Source organism: Pseudophryne corroboree, chromosome 1 (assembly GCF_028390025.1).
Source record: "Pseudophryne corroboree isolate aPseCor3 chromosome 1, aPseCor3.hap2, whole genome shotgun sequence".
Lineage (NCBI taxonomy): Eukaryota > Metazoa > Chordata > Amphibia > Anura > Myobatrachidae > Pseudophryne > Pseudophryne corroboree.
Window position 1 is genome coordinate 1,118,571,936 of NC_086444.1, and position 21,707 is coordinate 1,118,593,642.

Genomic DNA, 21,707 nt, shown 5'->3' on the forward strand with positions numbered 1-21,707 from the left:
TCGGTACCTCTGCACCCTGACAGCCAATATTTGTTTGCATTCACATACAGAGGAGTCCAATACACGTGGACTCGGTTACCCCAAGGTTTCATAGATAGTCCAAGTATATTTTCTCAGGCTTTGCATGATTGTTTACAGTCTTTCCAACCAGACAGTGGATCAGTATTGATACAGTATGTGGACGATTTATTACTGTGTTCAGATTCACTGGAAGCATCTCTGAAGGATACGAAACAGCTCCTGTTTCATCTTTCAGACACAGGTCACAAGGTTTCCAAAGACAAGTTGCAATTATGCCAAGCTAAGGTAAAATATTTGGGACACTGTCTAACACAAGGACTGAGACACCTGACCGCTGATAGAATCCAAGCCATTAGAGACATGACACTGCCACAAACCCAGCAACAGATCAGGACGTTTTTAGGAATGTGTGGGTATTGCCGTAATTGGATCCCAGGGTTTTCCATATTGGCGCTACCTTTGCAGGAAATGGTCTCTTCAAACAAACCTGATCGGATTTCGCATACAGACGAATCTGAAACAGCATTTGAGAGACTCAAACAGTGCCTAACGCAGGCACCAGCACTAGGTATGCCAGACTATGGGAAACCCTTTGAACTATACGGAACAGAAAGTGCTGGGTGCGCAGCAGGTGTACTAACACAAAAACACGGTGATGCCAGCAGGCCAATTGCATACTACAGCGCCCAGCTAGATACGGTAGCGCGATCCCTCCCCACATGCTTGCGTAGCGTTGCGGCGATAGCATTGCTAGTAACGAAAAGCGAAGATGTCGTGCTAGGCCACAACCTCACAATCCATACACCGCATGCGGTATCTGCCTTATTGAATTCTGCCCAAACCAGACACGTCTCATCAGCAAGGTTTACAAGATGGGAATTGGCATTAATGGCCCCCGTAAACATCACCATAAGGAGATGCAGCGCATTAAATCCTGCAACATTTCTCCCAGGTGTGCCTGGTCAGACACAAAGGGTGGAAGGTGAGAGTGATGGGGAAGGAGGATTTAATGCAAAGGAAGATACACATGATTGTATGGAATATTTGACCCAAAATTTTACCGCAAGGCCTGACATCAGTGACAATCCACTGAAAGATGCAGAACTCACGTTCTACACGGACGGTAGTTGTCACAGACAGTCAGACTCGGGAGACTTGTGTACTGGATACGCAGTCGTAGATGACCAAGACACCATAGAAGCGGAACCGCTAGGCCCACCTCACTCAGCCCAGGTTGCTGAACTGGTCGCCCTAACCAGAGCATGTGAATTGGCTAAGGGTAAGTCAGCCAATATCTACACCGATTCCAGATACGCGTTCGGGGTAGTCCATGATTTCGGAGCGCTATGGCGTCTCAGAAATTTCATGACGGCAGCTGGTACACCGATAGCGCATGCAGCTCATATAAAAAGGCTTCTAACAGCGATACAGGAACCCGACAGAGTGGCTGTTATCAAATGTAAAGCACATACATATAGCCAAGACCCAGTATCCCTTGGTAACAGCCGAGCAGACGAAGCCGCAAAGCTTGCAGCTGCTACCCCCACACGGACAGACACCACACAGTTGATGGTATTTAATACCATCAACACACAGAAGTTGTGTGAGATGCAGAATCTGTGTTCCACACAGGAAAGAGCAGTCTGGAAGGCAAAGGGATATGGCCAGGAGTCCTCAGGGCTCTGGACGGATGGACATGGTAAACCAGTGGCCCCCAGGGCATACCTTCCATGTCTGGCTGAAGCAGCTCACGGGCTGACTCATCTAGGCAAGGAGGGGATGTGCAAATTGGTAAGAGCATACTGGTGCGCCCCAGGATTCTCCTCTCATGCGAGTAAAAGAGCAATGTCATGCCTTACCTGTCTGAGAAAGAATATTGGAAAAGCAATACCTACAGAACCATCCCATATCCCACCTGCCGGCGGCCCTTTCCAGGTAATACAAATTGACTTCATTCAATTACCCCCATGTCGAAATTTGAAATATGTACTTGTCTGTATAGATGTTTTCTCGAATTGGGTCGAGGCTTTTCCAGCAGCTACAAATACCGCTATGTTTACAGCTAAGAAAATTGTGCAGGAATTTGTATGTAGATATGGTATCCCTAGAATCATTGAAAGTGATAGGGGTACCCATTTTACAGGTGATGTCTTTCAAGGAATGTGTAAATTGATGGGTATTGATAGCAAGCTGCACACTCCGTACCGTCCACAGGCGAGTGCGAAGGTCGAAAGAGTGAACAGCACTATTAAAAATAAATTGAGTAAAGTAATGGCAGAGACAGGATTGACGTGGCCAGAAGCTTTACCCATTGTTTTGTATAGCATCAGAACCACTCCCAGGTCCCCTCTTAATCTGTCTCCTTTTGAAATCTTGTTTGGTCGACAACCGCATGTCATGATTAACCCTCAGGATGATTTGAAATGTAACAATGAAGTAACTGTAAAGTACTTGATTAACATGAGTAAACAGTTGAGGAATCAAAATGATAATCTGAAGTTGGTGATTCCTGATTTACCAGATAGTAATTGTCATGACATTGAACCTGGGGATTATGTAATGATACGAAATTTTCTACGCTCAGGTTGTCTTATTGATAGATGGGAAGGACCATACCAGGTCTTATTGACTAGCACCACAGCATTGAAGGTTGCTGAGAGAGAGACTTGGGTCCATTCATCCCACTGCAAAAAGGTTGCTGATCCAGAGAAGTCCCGCGATAAGGAACAGACGGTAGAGATGGACTTGCCCCAAGAGACTGTGATCCGGATTTTGATGTTAACCATGATGTTGACCAGAGCAGTCTGTTCCGGCGAGAGTACCATAGAGGTCGAAAGAGGTTCTGGAATGGGTTCCGATTATGATGATGGAGGCGTAGTTTTCCAAGATCAACCAAACCAACAAGCAAAGGCGAGTATCAGAAAACGATCCGATAGAAGAAATTGTGATGGATTGTTAGCTGAAGAAAATTGTATCTGTAGGCTCTGTGATAATCTGGTTGAAGATGGATGCATAAAGAAATGCCAATCTAGTTTTAATATCCATATAGACCGGCATCCATTGAGTGACTATCACTCCTTAGTGGGTAACGTGTTAAACCAAACAGATTGTTGGGTATGCTCTCAAGTACCTCAGGGTCACAGCAAATCAGGGCTAGTACCATTTCCTTTAACGTTAGGGGAGGTACTTGAGCTAAGTGGTGGGAGACCGGTGGACCGGAGGTTTAACATCTCCAGCCCTCCTAGTTTGAAGCTCCACCAATACCATGTGGATAGGTCCCTCTTATGTTTTAACATCTCCAATCCCAGAAAACCGGGAAATTGGGAAGTGTCATGGAGCAACCTTACCATGACCTTTTCACACAGAGCAGATAGAATGCCTACAGATACAGAGCTCGTACGCCACATAGCCAGTAGAGGAAAATCTTTCCGGTATCGATATACCTTAGGGAATAGGATTACTAGAGTTGGAGAGGTATCACCAGGATACTGTGCACATATCGTACAAACCGATACGTGCATTAGGCAGATGGAAGAATTAGGGTCAGGAGATTTCACCTGGAAGGTTTGTAACATGGTCATGTCCTTCTCCGTCCCTTATGTTCTCCCCGATGATGCATATTTCATATGCGGGAGAAAGGCGTACAAATGGCTTGCCCCAAACTCTGAAGGATTGTGTTATATTGGAAAAGTATTGCCTGAAGTGATGACTGTTACACATGACAAAATGAAGGACATACACCGTGGTGCCCAAGCTCCTTATACTCACACTCATTACGAGCACCGAGTTAAAAGACAACTGTCAGAAAGGTTAGAGCATCCGGCCTCTGATCTTATCCATGAATCCACCGGGATTCAGGTTCTGGTAGCGTTAGATTTCACTCGTACCGCTCGAGGTGTGATGAATTATAGATACATTTCCGCACTCGCTAATTTGTTAGATAATATCACTGAAATGTATGATGACACGTTTAGATACACTGGAAGAGAACTTCAAGCTTATAAAACAGAACTAGTTCAGCATAGGATGGTTCTTAATTATCTTACAGCAGTAACAGGCGGATATTGTGTTACATTGGCAACACAGTACGGCATAAAGTGTTGCACGTATATCACAAATAGCACCGAGGATCCGGTAGAGGTCATAGACCAAAAGATGGACGATATTCTCCAATTGAAGTGGGAATTTCGTCGAAAACACAATCTCACCCTTGCTGCTGTAGGTAATGAGCTGACTGGTTGGGTGTCATGGTTGAACCCGCGAAATTGGTTCTCCGGTTTAGGAGATTGGGCTCAAGGAGTCATAATGGATGTTGGAAAGTTTCTACTATGTATCTTAGGTGTCGTTATATCGATTGGATTGATATTTAGATGCGGGCAGGCTTTAATGAGGTGCAAACAAAGTACAAAAGTGATGAGCTTGAGGAGTGAGGAAACCGTAATTAACCTGGATTTGATTTATGACCCAATGATAGAAACCAGAATGTGATGAAAATGCGATTATACGGTCCGTTTCTTTCACCTGTTTTTCTGCTTTTCTCCAAGATACAAAGACCCCCTTGGACGAGGAAGCTGACGAGACGAGATGTATACAGACAACAGACAAGCACCAAAGAAGAAGATTTGACAACTTTAAATATGGACACTTGATGAACTTTGCCATGGATCCCCAGTTTCCCTAGTATTTTTAAACTCACGCTAGCCCAACATTTTTGTAAATCTAATGGCACTGACAAAGCTTGTTGCTCATGCCTAAGGAGCAAAACAGCGCAAAGAAGACGACTCTCAACAGATACCGAACACAACTTCGACGACAGATGTACATTTCCCTGACATAGAATATCATTGCATTTTTCGTAAGTGTTCTTTATCTTCATCTCTACAACCCTCAGGTAACGACACACATAGACGATAGGGAATACAGGCACAGATATCAGCAACCACATACCTCCCCCATTCATGTATCATCAACTAAAATGTGCATCCCCATTTTGTTACAACCACAGCCGAAATGAGCTCGGTAAAGTTTGACAGCCCATCCACAGACCTGTACCACAGGATAAGAAGGAATTCAAATGTATACTTCGCAATACCTCGAAGCTTGATTTACCACACGTACGGCACGATGATACATGACCCTCCAAACATGGACTCATACACACATGCTTCTGCTTTCTCACTAGGTCATACCCTCTTCACACCTTCTCCTCTCTCCTCCCCTACCCAACCATGGAAATCAATTAACCCCTGACTTACATTTTTCTCCTTAAATGTTTTGTGGCAGTTATTATTGACTGCCAAAGGGTGGACTGTCAAAGTCAGAAAAATGTCTCAATGCACGTTGCCATATTTGCACCGCACACTGGTCCGCGCTGCGCGTGCATGCGCTCTCCCGTGGATTCGCATACCCGCAATAACGTGCACTCGCAGGCGCGGTATGCGTATTTACGGTAGAGTTTATGTAGTCGTAGCGTGCGACTCATTCGTTACAAATGTTCACAATTAATGTAGTTTATAGATCATGGTCCCTTTGATAGATTCTGAAAGTTTGGTTAAAATACAATGTCCCAGAGCTGAGGAATCCCTCTTTATATCGTACAAAGGGTCTAACAGGAATCATACAGCAGTGTTTGGTACCCATCGGAAGAGTATTTAATTAGCAATATTCCGGTGTTGGTTTGGAGCGTATTAATCGCTCGTGCGAATAGTTATGGACATAAGAAGTTTATGTCCATTTCTATTAATTACACATACTCAGGTATGCGGCGGGAAACCCAGTTTCCCACCCACCTGAGCTGTTGGAAATCGTCACAGCCCACCTGTATGAATCACCCTATGACCTTTTGTTATGATACAGGGCCGAATTCCTTCGGCCAATGGACAATGGGATTGTAGGACCAGGAGATTGCATTGTGTGTGGGGCATAAATAGGCAGGCCGACCACATCCAGCTCTCACTCTCTCATCAACGGTTATCTGCTGATAGCCGGGAGCTGGATATCGAGGCGCAGGCGATCATACCCTTTGTGCGTAAGTTTCTCTCCGTTATCATTGTCTTTCTGTGAGCCAATCTCTCTCTCTCTCTCTCTCTCTCTCTCTCTCTCTCTCTCTCTCTCTCTCTCTGTTCTCTCATATCTCCCCTAGACTAGGCTAGTATTGTATTGTATTAGATAGTATTGTATTGTATTGCATTTAGGTCAGTGTAGTATTGTCTTTTTGTATTTATTGTTTAGTTCTGTGGTTAGGAAGTCTCTGTTATATTGTAGAGTATCATTTGTACTGTTATCCCCTTTTTACAAGTATATTAGATATAATACAGTTAATAGGCCTTGGAACCTAAACCAGCATCTGTGTATTTTCTATAGTGTTAAGTGTTCACTTGAGCATCGGTGACGCTCAAGCAGCTTTGTAGGTAGTCAGGTTACACAAGGTTGCACTTACACCCTGTACTCACATTAAGGTATTCAGTGTATTTCATTGGTATAAGGTTTTATCATAAAGGTATAGTGTTGTAAGCGTCTGCATCGCTGGTGACCTCCTCGTGGTCTCGAGCGTATGCTACGCTACAGCGATAGCGTACCATTACGGTACTTCTTAAGTAAACAGCGTACAGTGTTCTTAGCTTCATAAAGGGTTGTTATAAGGCAAAGGAATTTAGCATTGTCACCGCTTTCATACAGGGACGTGCTTTCAACCTATGAAAGCACGTCCCTGTCAGTGAGGCCACAGTGATTGGCCAGCGGATCCGTCACTGGATCCGCTGTCAATCACTGTGTGGGCGACGCTGGCAGAGGAGGTGCGGGCGGCTGGATGCGGCGATGGTGCGGGCGGCGGGATGCGGCGGTGGTGCGGGCGGCGGCGGTGCGGGTTGCGGCGGCGGTGCGGCGGCGTAAATGTACCTTAATCCAGCAGAGTTTGGCAGCGGAGCGGTTCCAGTTTCAAAAATGGCGCCTCAGCGTCATTTTTGAAATTCAAGATGGCCGCCGCGAGCCAATCACGGCTCGCCGCGTCATCGCCCCGCCCCCTCCGGCTGACTTATATAAGTCAGCGCGAGGCGGAGGAGGTCAGTCCGACGGCGGAGGAGGAGCTGTGAAGAGCTCCTGAAGAAAGAAGACGCCGCAAGTCCTGGCTGGGCGGCGGCTATGCAAAAGAGCTTAGCAGCCGCCGCCCACCAGGCGAAGACGCTGGAAGCCCTGGGGAGGTGGCGCCCCCTCAGGTGAAGACGCCGGAAGCCCTGGGAAGGCGGCGGCCACGCAAAAGAGCTTAAAGGCCGCCGCCCCCAGGTGAAGGTCCGGTTTAATAAAGCTTATTTTAAAGACGTGTGGTGTTTTTATTTTAATATTTTCTTTACAGGTGGACTACAGGTGCCAGCGGGCCCTTTATGTCCGGGCATGCTGGCACTTGTGGTTCTCCAAGTGCCAGCATGCTGGGGCAGGCTTGCTGGGACCTGTAGGCTACCTGTAAAGAACAATATTACTATTCTTTGCAGGTGGACTACAGGTGCCAGCAGGCCCTTTATGTCCGGGCATGCTGGCACTTGTGGTTCTCCAAGTGCCAGCATGCTGGGGCAGGCTTGCTGGGACCTGTGGGCCACCTGTAAAGAACAATATTAACACAATGAACTCCGCACCCACCGCCACCAGGGGTGCGGGGCATAGCACTGGGCTATCAGCCCAGTGCTGGTTATTGCTCGGGAGGGGGGACCCCATTTTTATTTTTTGGGGTTCCCACTTTCCGAGGAATTCCAACCCTGGGCTGACTGGCTGGGGGGGCAGATTAATGTTATGGCAGGGGGACCCCACACTGAGTGTCTCCCCTGCTATGGCATTACTCCCCCTGGCTGGTTCTGCCTAGTGCTGGTTTTGCTGATGTGTCGGGGGACCACACTTTTTTTTTTTTTTTCGGGGGGGGGGGGGGGGGGGGTGTTTGGAGGGCTTGTTAGCTGCCAGTGCCTCCCCAACCAGTAACCTCACCGCACGTCACTGACTAGGACAGGGCTAGAGACCCGTCCCCATCAGTGAAATAAGGAGATATATTTATCCTGGGATCCGGTCTGAAGATCGACAGTGTCTAGGTCGACAATGTTTAGGTCGACCACTATAGGTCGACATGGATGGAAGGTCGACAGGGTTTCTAGGTCGACATGTGCTAGGTCGACAGGTCTAAAGGTCGACATGAGTTTTTCACATTTTTTTCTTTTTTTGAATTTTTTCATACTTAACGATCCACGTGGACTACGATTGGAACGGTAAAGTGTGCCAAGCGGTAGCGGAGCGAAGGCACCATGCCCGAAGCATGGCGAGCGAACGCGGTGCACTAATTTGGGATCCCGGTCACTCTACGAAGAAAACGACACAAAAAAAAAATCCTCATGTCGACCTTTAGACCTGTCGACCTAGCACATGTCAACCTAGAAACCCTGTCGACCTTCCATCCATGTAGACTTAGTGACTGTCGACCTATAGTGGTTGACCTAAACATTGTCGACCTAGACACTGTCGATTTGATGAACCACACCCATTTTTCCTCTATCCGAGTATTCAAGTAGAGAGTAATTACATCCTGAGACTCCTAACTAAAGCACCTGTAATACCAGAGACACTGCCACATACTCCCCTAAGGACAATCCATTATAGCACAGCTGACTTAATTAGTAGCTCAGTTATTTTGATTTAACCATATGTGCTGCAGCCTGGATATCACTAAAACCTGCACTGTTGGTGTGCCCTGAGGACCGTGGTTGGGAATGTCTGGTCTAGACTGAACGGATACAAATCATATATAATTTGGTAGTAGCTGGTCCACACAGCTGTCACATTCCTACACACTTCAGGAAGGGAAACTTTGTTGTTAACTGACTACCCTGCTATAGGATACGTACTAGCTACTACATTCATTAAACAGGATACCAATACCCAGGAATTCTTCAGTCATCATATAAGGAGTGTAATAATTAACCGCCACAGGAACTTGGCAAAATATATATATGCATATATATCAGTGACGTGCGGTGGGGTGAGGCAGAGCCTTTCTTGTCATACTAACGTTTTGACTGAATAAAATATACGAAAAATACTGATAATTTGTATGAAATATCTTCTTTGCATTATTCTAATAATTTTTATAGCCCAAACTCTGGAGTAAAAAGTCTATGGCAGGAGAGGCAGTGCCGCACCTGTGTATCCTTTCCACACATCTCGAATCAAAACTCACCAGATTTCCAGGAGTTTATAATGCTGCACCTGTGTATAATGTCCAGATGTACCCCTTGGCTCATATATTGCATGTAAATCTGGCTCTGGGGTTAGCCAGTGCCTCCTGAGCCATTTAGCTCACCGCACGTCCCTGATATATATACATAGTACTTTCCTTTCGACAGTTCGCCTAGTCACAATAAACTGTTCAGTGTACACGTGATTACACCCAGGACATTCTTTGAACTAAATGTTGTTTACAGTAAACTTTGTTGTATTGTTTAATGCTATTTATTCCAAGGGGCCCCGAGTAATTGCAATGGGTATCGATTATATAACCGAAGGTTGTTAGAGGCAATATGTTAGAGAACTCTTGTAATACCCTGCAGAATGAGTAAATATCTTTACATTTAGTTACATGTCTGATATCTATATCGCGTCGCGTCATTGCTTACCTAAATACTTACCGATGCTGATAAGGAGCGGGACCCAAAGGACGTTCAGGTAAATCTGAAATACAAAAGGTTATAATATGAAAGTATTATTTTCTTCGATATAGGGTATTCCCAAGTCTACCCTACTTAAACTTCACCGTAACTGAACAGGGACACGGCTTGGGTGGAGGCACACATACCGTTCTTAGCCCTTAGTTACCATGGTGACCATTACTGAGGGCTACATTAGAGTTTTTTTGTTTTTTATTTTTTTACAGGAGGCTGTTGGCAACAGCCTGTCTGCAGCGAGGGGCTAAGGGGGGGAGCAGTGTCCGTCCTGCAGGGTCTGAGCCACTGTCTTTGCTGACTGGACACTGAGCTCCAGAGGGGTCGGATCGTTTTCCGCCACAGGGGACCGCTCGCCCCCACAGCATGCCGCCAACCCCTTACAGAGCTGAAGAGTGGTGAGTGAGACACCGACCCCCCCCCCCCCCCCCCCCCCTAGCAAGAGGGGGGCCGGTGTGTAGATGGCGGCAATGGGGAGGGAGCGCAGTATTAACTGCGCTCCTGGGAAGGTTCAGAGAGGCACATGTTGCGGCACTGTGATGGGCGCCCTGGGCCAACGCTTACCCCACACTGGTCCAGAAGTCTGTCGAGGTCCGCGGATCTCAGCCAGCACATTTTACCTCAGGCCAGTATAATCCTTGAAGAGCGGGAAGACAGCTCCATTTTGGGGGCAAAGCTTCTCCTCAGAGCAGACCCAGCAGCGTTCCAGCACCATTTTACTGCCTGCACAGCGCTGAGAGGCAGAACAGGTCCCTCCACAGCAACTCCAGCTATCTGTACACGGTACCAGGGGGTTGTAGAAGGGAGGGGAGGCTGTAAAACGACTGTGTATCCTATTACGGTGCACAGTCAGCGCTGACAAGGGGTCTCCCTTTACTAAAAGCGCTGTGTGTGTGGGTTGGCTCCAATCTCTGCGTCTCTCTTGCCATTCTTGGGGGGAAAACTCTGTCTGCCCCCACGTGTGTGTGTGTGTGTGTAGTTTTTGGTGGTCTCCTTTAGCTATGTCCAGGGACACTGTGTCATATGCTGCAGAGGATTTATCCTCCCAGGATGATCCCATTCCATGTAATCAGGATAGCACTGGTTTAGCACAGATACCAGCAAGGGAACCCGAGTGGTTTTCCTCTATCAAATCTTGGATATCTCAGATTTCTGACAGGGTTGCAAGTAATGAATCTTCAACCCAGGTATTACAGAGCTCTATGGCAGTATGGCCTGTGTCTGGTACCTCAGGACGCTCCGCTATATACCCCCACAAAAGTGTGCTTGTGCATGTCACACAAGATGACACGGATACCGATTCTGACACTACAGATGGTGATGGGGATGTGTTGCGGGGGTCCGCATCTCTTGCAAAGGGGGTGCAATTGTTGATAGGGGCTATCAGGGATGCGTTAAATGTTAATGATACCACACACTGAAAATAAAAAAGCCTCGCTAACCTTCCCTGCGTCAAAGGAATTTGAATGCTATATTTGAAAAAGCATGGGAAAACCCTGAGAAAAAATTCCAGGTCAGGGTCCAGGTGGCATTTCTTTTCCCTGAGGCGGATAGGAAAAAATGGGAAAACCGATTGTTGACGTGTCTGTGTCCAGACTCTCAAAGAAGGTGGTTTTGCCTGTTCCAGGATCTACCGCCTTAAAGGAGCCGGCTGATAGGAAAATTGATAACACGCTTAAATCAATGTACACTGCTTCAGGGGCCATATTACGTCCCACTATTGCTACTGCATGGATTGCAAAGGCAATAGTAAAGTGGTCGGCTACTTACTTGAGGATTTGGATACGATGGATAGGGATCACGTTGCATTGTATTTACGCAATATACATGATTCTGCAGGTTTTATGGTAGAATCCATGAAAGACCTGGGTTCCATGGCTGCGGGAATATCTTCCATGTCTGTTTCAGCTCGTCGGAGACTGTGGCTGCGCCAGTGGTCGGCCGACGCAGAATCCAGAAGAAGTATGGAGTCCCTACCCTATACAGGTCAGGCTCTCTTTGGGGAAGCTCTAGACGCATGGATATCCACTGCTACAGCGGGTAAGTCTCCGTTTCTTCCCTCAGCAGCACCTGCTCCGAAGAAATCTTTCACTTCTTCTGCAACGCACTCCTTTCGGCCTAACAAGCCTAGAAAGGCCAGAACATCCAATACCTTCTTTAGAGGAGGTCGGGTTAAGTCCAAGAAACCTGCTGTTGCAGGTTCCCAGGAACAAAAGCCTGCTTCGGGTACGCCAAAGTCCTCCGCATGACGGTGGACTGCACGCCCCGGTGGTGGGGCCATTGGGAGCGAGACTCGGACACTTCAGTCATATCTGGGTATCGTCCGGCCTGGATCCCTGGGTGATGGATATTGTGTCTCAGGGATACAGGCTGGAATTTTAAAGTCTCCCTTCTCATCGCTTTTTCAAGTCAGGCTTACCAACCCTGTTGAAGGACAGCACTGTACTACAAGACGCTGTCCAAAAGCTGGTGTAGGCACAGGTCATTGTGGCAGTACCTCCTCACATGCTGAACAAGGGTTACTATTCTAACCTTTTGTGGTACCAAAACCGGATGGTTCGGTCAGGCCCATTCTTAACCTAAAATCATTGAACCCCTTTCTAAAGGAGTTCAAGTTCAAGATGGAGTCTCTCAGGGCGGTGATATCAGGTCTGGAAGAAGGGGAATTCCTTGTATCACTGGATATCAAGGATGCTTACCTCCACATTCCGATCTGGCTGCCGCATCAGGCTTATCTCCGCTTCGCATTACTGGACTGTCATTTCCAGTTCCAGGCCCTGCCATTCGGCCTCTACACAGCACCGAGGGTGTTTACCAAGGTGATGGCAGAAATGATGATTCTCCTCCGCAAGCAGGGTGTGAACATCATTCCATATCTGGACGATCTGCTGATTAAAGGCATCGTCCAAGGAGAAGCTACTGCAATCCATTATTCTCGCAACACGACTGCTCCAGAGTCACGGTTGGATTCTGAACCTTCCAAAGTCACATTTGGAACCAACCCAGAGGTTGTCATTTCTGGGAATGATCCTGGATACGGAAGTGCAGAGGGTGTTTCTTCCGCAGGAAAAGGCGTTGGTGATACAAGCTATGGTCCGGGATGTCCTGAAGCCACCCCGGGTGTCTGTTCATCAATGCATTCGCCTATTGGGAAAGATGGTGGACTCTTATGAGGCTCTCCAGTACGGGAGGTTCCACGCTCGGACCTTCCAACTGGATCTCCCGGACAAGTGGTCGGGATCTCACCTCCACATGCACCAGAGAATTCGTCTGTCGCCAAAGACCAGGATTTCACTCCTCTGGTGGCTCCAATTGCCTCACCTTCTGGAGGGCCACGGGTTCGGGATTCAGGACTGGGTCCTTCTAACCACGGATGCGAGCCTCCGGGGCTGGGGAGCAGTCACTCAAGGAGTAACCTTCCAAGGACGGTGGTCAAGCCTGGAAACCGGCCTGCCCATCAACATCCTGGAACTAAGAGCTGTCTACAATGGTCTTCTTCAGGTGGCCCCTCTTCTGAGAAATCGGGCCATTCAAGTGCAGTCGGACAACGTAACAACAGTGGCTTACATAAACCGACAAGGCGGAACGAAGAGCAGAGCGGCAATGTCATAGGTGACAAGAATACTCCTCTGGACAGAAAAGCATGCGTTAGCGCTGTCAGCCATCTTCATTCCGGGAGTAGACAACTGGGAAGCAGACTTCCTCAGCAGACACGATCTCCATCCAGAAGAGTGGGGAAATAACAGATTCTCAGGGTTTTCCCATGCTTTTTCAAATATAGCATTCAAATTCCTTTGACACAGGGAAGGTTAGCGAGGCTTTTTTATTTTCAGTGTGTGGTATCATTAACATTTAACACATCCCTGATAGCCCCTATCAACAATTGCACCCCCTTTGCAAGAGATGCGGACCCAGCAACACATCCCCATCACCATCTGTAGTGTCAGAATCGGTATCCGTGCCATCTTGTGTGACATGCACAAGCGCACTTTTGTGGGAGTATATAGCGGGGCGTCCTGAGGTATCAGAAACAGGCCATACTGCCATAGAGCTCTGTAATACCTGGGTTGCAGATTCATTACTTGCAACCCTGTCAGAAATCTGAGATATCCAAGATTTGATAGAGGAAAACCACTCAGGTTCCCTTGCTGGTAATAACAGAACAGGAAATAACAGATCTTTGGGGGCTTACCCCAAATAGACATGATGGCCTCTCGTCTCAACAAGAAGCTTCAGCGTTATTGTTCCAGGTCGAGGGACCCACAGGCAGTGGCAGTGGACGCCCTGGTGTCTCCGTGGGTGTTCCAGTCAGTGTACGTGTTTCCACCACTCCCACTCAGCCCAAGAATCCTAAAGCTCATAAGGAGAATTAGGGTTCAAGCGATCCTCATTGCCCCAGACTGGCCAAGAAGGGCTTGGTACGTGGACCTTCTGAATCTACTGCAAGAAGAGCCGAGGCCTCTTCCTCTTCGGGAGGACCTGCTGCAGCAGGGGCCGTTCGCTTATCAAGACTTACAGCGGCTACATTTGAAGGCATGGAAGTTGAGCGCCTGATACTTGCTCGGAAGGGCGTTCCGAAGAAGGTCATTCCTACCCTGATATAGGCTAGGAAAGGGGTAACGTCTAAACATTACCATCGTATTTGGAAGAAATAATAAGATTTTACTCACCGGTAAATCTATTTCTCGTAGTCCGTATTGGATGCTGGGGACTCCGTAAGGACCATGGGGATTAGCGGCTCCGCAGGAGACTGGGCACAACTAAAGAAAGCTTTAGGACTACCTGGTGTGCACTGGCTCCTCCCACTAAGACCCTCCTCCAGACCTCAGTTAGGATACTGTGCCCGGAAGAGCTGACACAATAAGGAAGGATTTTGAATCCCGGGTAAGACTCATACCAGCCACACCAATCACACCGTATAACTCGTGATACTATACCCAGTTAACAGTATGATAACAACTGAGCCTCTCAACAGATGGCTCAACAATAACCCTTTAGTTAGGCAATAACTATATACAAGTATTGCAGACAACCCGCACTTGGGATGGGCGCCCAGCATCCACTACGGACTATGAGAAATAGAATTACCGGTGAGTAAAATCTTATTTTCTCTAACGTCCTAAGTGGATGCTGGGGACTCCGTAAGGACCATGGGGATTATACCAAAGCTCCCAAACGGGCGGGAGAGTGCGGATGACTCTGCAGCACCGAATGAGCAAACTCTAGGTCCTCCTCAGCCAGGGTATCAAACTTGTAGACTCTTGCAAAAGTGTTTGAAACCGACCAAGTAACAGCTCGGCAAAATTGTAAGGCCGAGACCCCTCGGGCAGCCGCCCAAGAAGAGCCCCTTTCCTCGTGGAATGGGCTTTTACAGATTCAGGGTGCGGCAGTCCAGCCGCAGAATGTGCAAGTTGAATCGTGCTACAGATCCAGCGAGCAACCGTCTGCTTAGAAGCAGGAGCACCCAGCTTGTTGGGTGCATACAGGAGAAATAGCGAGTCAGTTTTCCTGACTCCAGCTGTCCTGGAAGCATATACTTTTCAGGGCCCTGACTACATCCAGTAACTTGGAATCCTCCAAGTCCCAAGTAGCCGCAGGCACCACAATAGGTTGGTTCACATGAAAAACTGATACCACCTTAGGAAGGAATTTGGAACGAGTCCTCAATTCCGCCTTATCCATATAAAAAACAGATAAAGGCTTTTGTATGACAAAGCCGCCAATTCTGATACACGCCTGGCCGACGCCAAGGCCCACAGTGACCACTTTCCACGTGAGGTATTATAGCTCCACGGATTTAAGTGGCTCAACCCAATGCGACTTCAGGAAATCCAACACCACGTTGAGATCCCATGGTGCCACTGGAGGCACAAACGGGGGCTGACTATGCAGCACTCCCTTAACAAAAGTCTGAACTTCAGGCAGTGAAGCCAGTTCAATTTTGGAAGAAAATCGATAGAGCCGAAATCTGGACCTTAATGGAACCCAATTTTAGGCCCATAGTCACCTCTGACTGTAGGAAGTGCAGAAATCGACCTAGCTTAAATTTCTCCTTTGGGGCCTTCCTGGCCTCACAGTACGCAACATATTTTCGCCATATGCGGTGATAATGGTTTGCGTTCACTTCTTTCCTAGCTTTAAATAGCGTAGGGATAACTTCCTCCGGAATTCCCTTTTCCTTCAGGATCCGGCGTTCAACCGCCATGCCATCAACGCAGCCGCGGTACGTCTTGGAACAGACAGGCCCCCTGCTGCAGCAGGTCCTGTCTGAGCGGCAGAGGCCATAGGTCCTCTGAGATCATTTCTTGGAGTTCTGGTTACCAAGCTCTTCTTGGCCAACCCGGAACAATGAGTATATTTCTTACTCCTCTCCTTCTTATTATTCTCATTACCCTGGGTAAGAGAGGCAGAGAAGGGAACACATACACCGACTGGTACACCCACGGTGTTACCAGAGCGTCCACAGCTATCGCCTGAGGGTCCTTGACCTGGCGCAATATCTTTGTAACTTTTAGTTGAGGCGGGACGCCATCATGTCCACCTGTGGCCTTTCCCAACGGTGTACAATCATTTGGAAGACTTCTGGATGAAGTCCCCACTCTCCCGGGTGGAGGTCGTGTCTTCTGAGAAAGTCTGCTTCTCAGTTGTCCACTCCGGGAATGAACACTGCTGACAGTGCTAACACATGATTTTCCGCGCATCGGAGAATCCTTGTGGCTTCTGCCATCGCCATCCTGCTTCTTGTGCCGCCCTGTCGGTTTACATGAGCGACCGCCGTGATGTTGTCTGACTGGATCAGCACCGGCCGGTGTTGAAGCAGGGGTCTAGCCTGACTTAAGGCATTGTAAATGGCCCTCAGTTCCAGAGTATTTATGTGTAGGGAAGTCTCCTGACTTTTCCATAGCCTTGGAAGTTTCTTCCCTGTGTGACTGCCCCCCAGCCTCGAAGGCTGGCATCCGTTGTCACCAGGACCCAGTCCTGTATGCCGAATCTGCGGCCCCCTAGAAGATGAGCACTCTGCAGCCACCACAACAGCGACACCCTGACCCTTGGAGACAGGGTTATCCGCCGATGCATCTGAAGATGCGACCCGGACCACTTGTCCAACAGATCCCACTGGAAAATCCTTGCATGGGACTTGGCGAATGGAATTTCTTCGTAAGAAGCTACCATCTTTCCCAGGGCTCGCGTGCATTGATGCACCGACACCTGTATACGTATTAGGAGGTATCTGTCTAGAGACAACAACTCCTTGGACTTCTCCTCCGGGAGAAAACCTTTTTATCCTGTTCTGTGTCCAGAACCATACCCAGGAACAGTAGACGCGTCGTAGGAACCAGCTGCGACTTTGGAATATTCAGAAACCAGCCGTGCTGTTGTAGCACTTCCCGAGATAGTGCTACTCCGACGAACAACTGCTCCCTAGACCTCGCCTTTATAAGGAGATCGTCCAAGTACGGGATAATTATTTCGGCCATTACCTTGGTAAATACCTCGGTGCCGGGGACAGACCAACGGCAACGTCTGGAATTGGTAATGACAATCCTGTACCACAATATTGAGGTACTCCTGGTGAAGAGGGTAAATAGGGACATGCAGGTAATCATCCTTGATGTCCAGTGATACCATGAAATTCTCCAGGCTTGCAATAATCGCCCTGAGCGATTCCATTTTGAACTTGAACCTTCGTATATAAGTGTTCAAGGCTTTCCATTTTAGAATGGGTCTCACCGAACCGTCTGGTTTCGGTACCACAACATTTTGGAATAGTAACCCCGGCCTTGTTGAAGGAGGGGTACCTTGATTTCACCTGCTGGAAGTACAGCTTGTGAATTGCCGCCAGTACTACCTTTCTCCGAGGGCAGCAGGCAAGGCTGATGTGAGGTAACGGCGAGGGGGAGTCTCCTCGATCTCCAGCCTGTATCTCTGTGATACTATTTGCAGAACCTAGAGATCCACCTGTGGGCAAGCCCACTGGTCCCTGAAGTTCCCGAGACGCGCCCCTACCGCACCTGTCTCCACCTGTAGAGCCCCAGCGTCATGCGGTGGACTCAGAGGAAGCGGGGGAAGATTTTTGATCCTGGGAACTGGCTGCTGGTGCAGCTTTTATCCTTCTTCCCTAGTCTCTGTGCAGAAAGGAAGCGCCCTTGACCCGCTTGCTTTTCTGAAGCCGAAAGGACTGTACCTGAAAATACGGTGCTTTCTTAGGCTGTGAGGAAACATGAGGTAAAATTGTTTTATTCCCAGCTGTTGCTGTGGATACGAGGTCCCAGAGACCATCCCCAAACAATTCCTCACCCTTATAAGGCAGAAACTCCATGTGCCTTTTACAGGCAGCATCACCTGTCCACTGCCGGGTTTCTAATACCCTCCTGGCAGAATGGACATTGCATTAATTCTGGATGCCAGCCGGCAAATATCCCTCTGTGCATCCTTTATATATAAGACCACGTCTTAAATATGCTCAATGTTAGCAAAATATTATCCCTGTCTTAGCGTATTAATATTATCTGACAGGGTATCAGACCACGCTGCAGCAGCACTATTTATGCTGAGGCAATGGCAGGTTTCAGTATATAACCTGAGTGTGTAAATACAGACTTCAGGATCGCCTCCTGCTTTTTATCAGCAGGTTCCTTCAAGGTGGCCGTATCCTAAGACGGCAGTGCCACCTTTTGACAAACGTGTGAGCGCCTTATCCACCCTAAGGGATATCTCCCAACGTGACCTATCCTCTGGCGGGAAAGGGTACGCCATCAGTAACTTTTTAGAAATTACCAGTTTCTTATCGGAGGAAACCACGCTTCTTTACACACTTCATTCATTCATCTGATGGGGGAACAAAACACTGGCTGCTTTTTCTCCCCAAAAATAAAACCCCTTTTATGTGGTACTTGGGTTCATGTCAGAAAATGCGTAACCATTTTTCATTGCCGAGATCATGTAACGGATGTTCCTAGTGGATTGTGTATATGTCTCAACCTCGTCGACACTGGAGTCAGACTCCGTGTCGACATCTGTCTGCCATCTGAGGTAACGGGCGTTTTTTGAGCCCCTGATGGCCTTTGAGACGCCTGGGCAGGCGCGGGCTGAGAAGCCGACTGTCCCACAGCTGTTACGTCATCCAGCCTTTTATGTAAGGAGTTGACACTGTCGGTTAGTACCTTCCACCTATCCATCCACTCTGGTGTCGGCCCCACAGGGGGCGACATCCCATTTATCGGCCTCTGCTCCGCCTCCACGTAACCTTCCTCATCCAACATGTCGACACAGCCGTACCGACACACCGCACACACACAGGGAATGCTCTGACTGAGGACAGGACCCCACAAAGTCCTTTGGGGAGACAGAGAGAGAGTATGCCAGCACACACCAGAGCGCTATATAATGCAGGGATTAACACTATAACTGAGTGATTTTTCCCCAAATAGCTGCTTGTATACATATATTGCGCCTAAATTTAGTGCCCCCCCTCTCTTTTTAACCCTTTGAGCCTGAAAACTACAGGGGAGAGCCTGGGGAGCTGTCTTCCAGCTGCACTGTGAAGAGAAAATGGCGCCAGTGTGCTGAGGGAGAAGCCCCGCCCCTTTTTCAACTGACTTTCTCCCGCTTTTTCTGGAATACTGGCAGGGGTATTTTTACATCTATATAGCCTCTAGGACTATATATGATGTAGATTTGCCAGCCAAGGTGTCATATATTGCCCTCAGGGCGCCCCCCACAGCGCCCTGCACCCATCAGTGACCGGAGTGTGAGGTGTACATGAGGAGCAATGGCGCACAGCTGCAGTGCTGTGCGCTACCTTGGTGAAGACCGAAGTCTTCTGCCGCCGATTTTCCGGACTCTTCATGCTTCTGGCTCTGTAAGGGGGGCGGCGGCGCGGCTCCGGGAACGAACACCAAGGTCGGGTCCTGCGGTCGATCCCTCTGGAGCTAATGGTGTCCAGTAGCCTAAGAAGCCCAAACTACCACCTGTTAGGTAGGTTCGCTTCTTCTCCCCTTAGTCCCTCGCTGCAGTGAGTCTGTTGCCAGCAGATCTCACTGTAAAATAAAAAACCTAAATATACTTTCTCTCTAGGAGCTCAGGAGAGCTCCTAGTGTGCATCCAGCTCAGCCGGGCACAAGAATCTAACTGAGGTCTGGAGGAGGGTCTTAGTGGGAGGAGCCAGTGCACACCAGGTAGTCCTAAAGCTTTCTTTAGTTGTGCCAGGTCTCCTGCGGAGCCGCTAATCCCCATGGTCCTTACGGAGTCCCCAGCATCCACTTAGGACGTTAGAGAAATGTCTCTGTGATGTGAGTCCAAGAAGTTTCCTACGGTGGAGTTTCATCTGGGACGTTTCCTCCTCTTCCTGCAAGCAGAAGTGGATATGGGTCTGAGGTTGGGATCTGTGAAGGTCCAGATTTCGGCCCTATCCATTTTCTTTCAGAAACAATTGGCTGCCCTCCCAGAGGTTCAGATTTTTTTTAAGGGAGTTCTGCATATCCAACCTCCCTTTGTACCGCCTATGGCACCTTGGGACCTTAATGTGGTGTTGCAGTTCCTCCAGTTAGATTGGTTTGAACCTCTACAGGAGGTAGAGGTCAAATTTCTTTCATGGAAGGCGGTCACTTTGTTGGCCTTAGCTTCTGCTAGACGTGTGTCCGAGCTGGGGGCTTTAAAAGCCCTTACTTGAAGATAGAGCTGAGCTATAGACTTGTCAGCAGTTTCTTCCAAAGGTTGTGTCGGCATTTCATATCAACCAACCTATTGTGGTGCCAGTGGCTACTGACTCCTCAATTACATCGAAGTCCTTGGATGTCGTAAGGGCTCTGAAGATATATGTGAAGAGAACTTCTTGTCACAGAAAGTCGGACTCTCTGTTTGTTCTATATGATCCCAAGAAAATTGTGTGTCCTGCTTCTAAGCAGACGATCTCTCGCTGGATCAGGTTCACTATCCAGCACGCTTATTCTACGGCAGGATTGCTGTATCCAAAATCTGTTAAGGCCCACTCTACTCGTAAGGTGAGGTCTTCCTGGGCGGCTGCCCGGGGTGTCTCGGCAGTATAACTTTGCCGAGCTGAAACTTGGTCTGGGTCGAACACGTCCGCAAAGTTTTACACGTTCGATACTTTGGCCTCTGATGATCTGAAGTTCAGTCGATCAGTTCTGCAGGAGCCTCAGCGCTCTCCCTCCCGTTCTGGGAGCTTTGGTACATCCCCATGGTACTAATGTGGACCTCAGCATCCTCTAGGACGTAAGAGAAAATAGAATTTTGGTACCTACTGGTAAATCCTTCTCTCGCAGTCCGTAGAGGATGCTGGGCACCCGCCCAGCGCTTCGTTTTCCTGCAAATGTTATTTGGTTCAGTACAACTTTGTTTTAGTTGAGTACTGCATTGTTACTTGGTAAGTAATGTTTCAGCTGTTGCTGAGTAGTTCAAGCTAGTTGGCTTGACGTGCCTTGTATGTGTGAGCTGTGTATAATCCTGTTCTCGAAGTATGTTGTCTCCTCGGGCACAGTTTCTAGACTGAGTATGGTAGGAGGGGCATAGAGGGAGAAGCCAGCCCACACTCTCAAACTATTAAAGTGCCAGTGGCTCCTGGTGTACCCGTCTATACCCCATGGTACTAATGTGGACCCCAGCATCCTCTACGGACTACGAGAAAAGGATTTACCGGTAGGTACCAAAATCCTATTACAGGTTGAGTATCCCATATCCAAATATTCCGAAATACGGAATATTCCGAAATACGGACTTTTTTGAGTGAGAGTGAAATAGTGAAACCTTTGTTTTTTGATGGCTCAATGTACACAATCTTTGTTTAATACACAAAGTTATTAAAAATATTGTATTAAATGACCTTCAGGCTGTGTGTATAAGGTGTATATGAAACATAAATGAATTGTGTGAATGTAGACACAATTTGTTTAATGCACAAAGTTATAAAAAATATTGGCTAAAATTACCTTCAGGCTGCGTGTATAAGGTGTATATGTAACATAAATGCATTCT

General features: G+C 48.0%; 1 protein-coding gene and 1 long non-coding RNA gene across 2 annotated transcripts in view; one reads left to right on the plus strand and one right to left on the minus strand.

The window, feature by feature from the left end:
• LOC134996522 (gastrula zinc finger protein XlCGF71.1-like) overlaps window positions 1-21,707 on the plus strand; it is a 50,290-nt gene that overhangs the window by 8,604 nt on the left and 19,979 nt on the right. The window lies entirely within an intron of this gene.
• The window catches only part of LOC134927824 (uncharacterized), a 238,618-nt gene continuing 226,577 nt past the window's right edge, over window positions 9,667-21,707 (minus strand). Inside the window, exon 5 of the long non-coding RNA XR_010177744.1 lies at window positions 9,667-9,723. This is a non-coding gene — a long non-coding RNA (uncharacterized LOC134927824). The remainder of the gene's footprint in view (window positions 9,724-21,707) is intronic.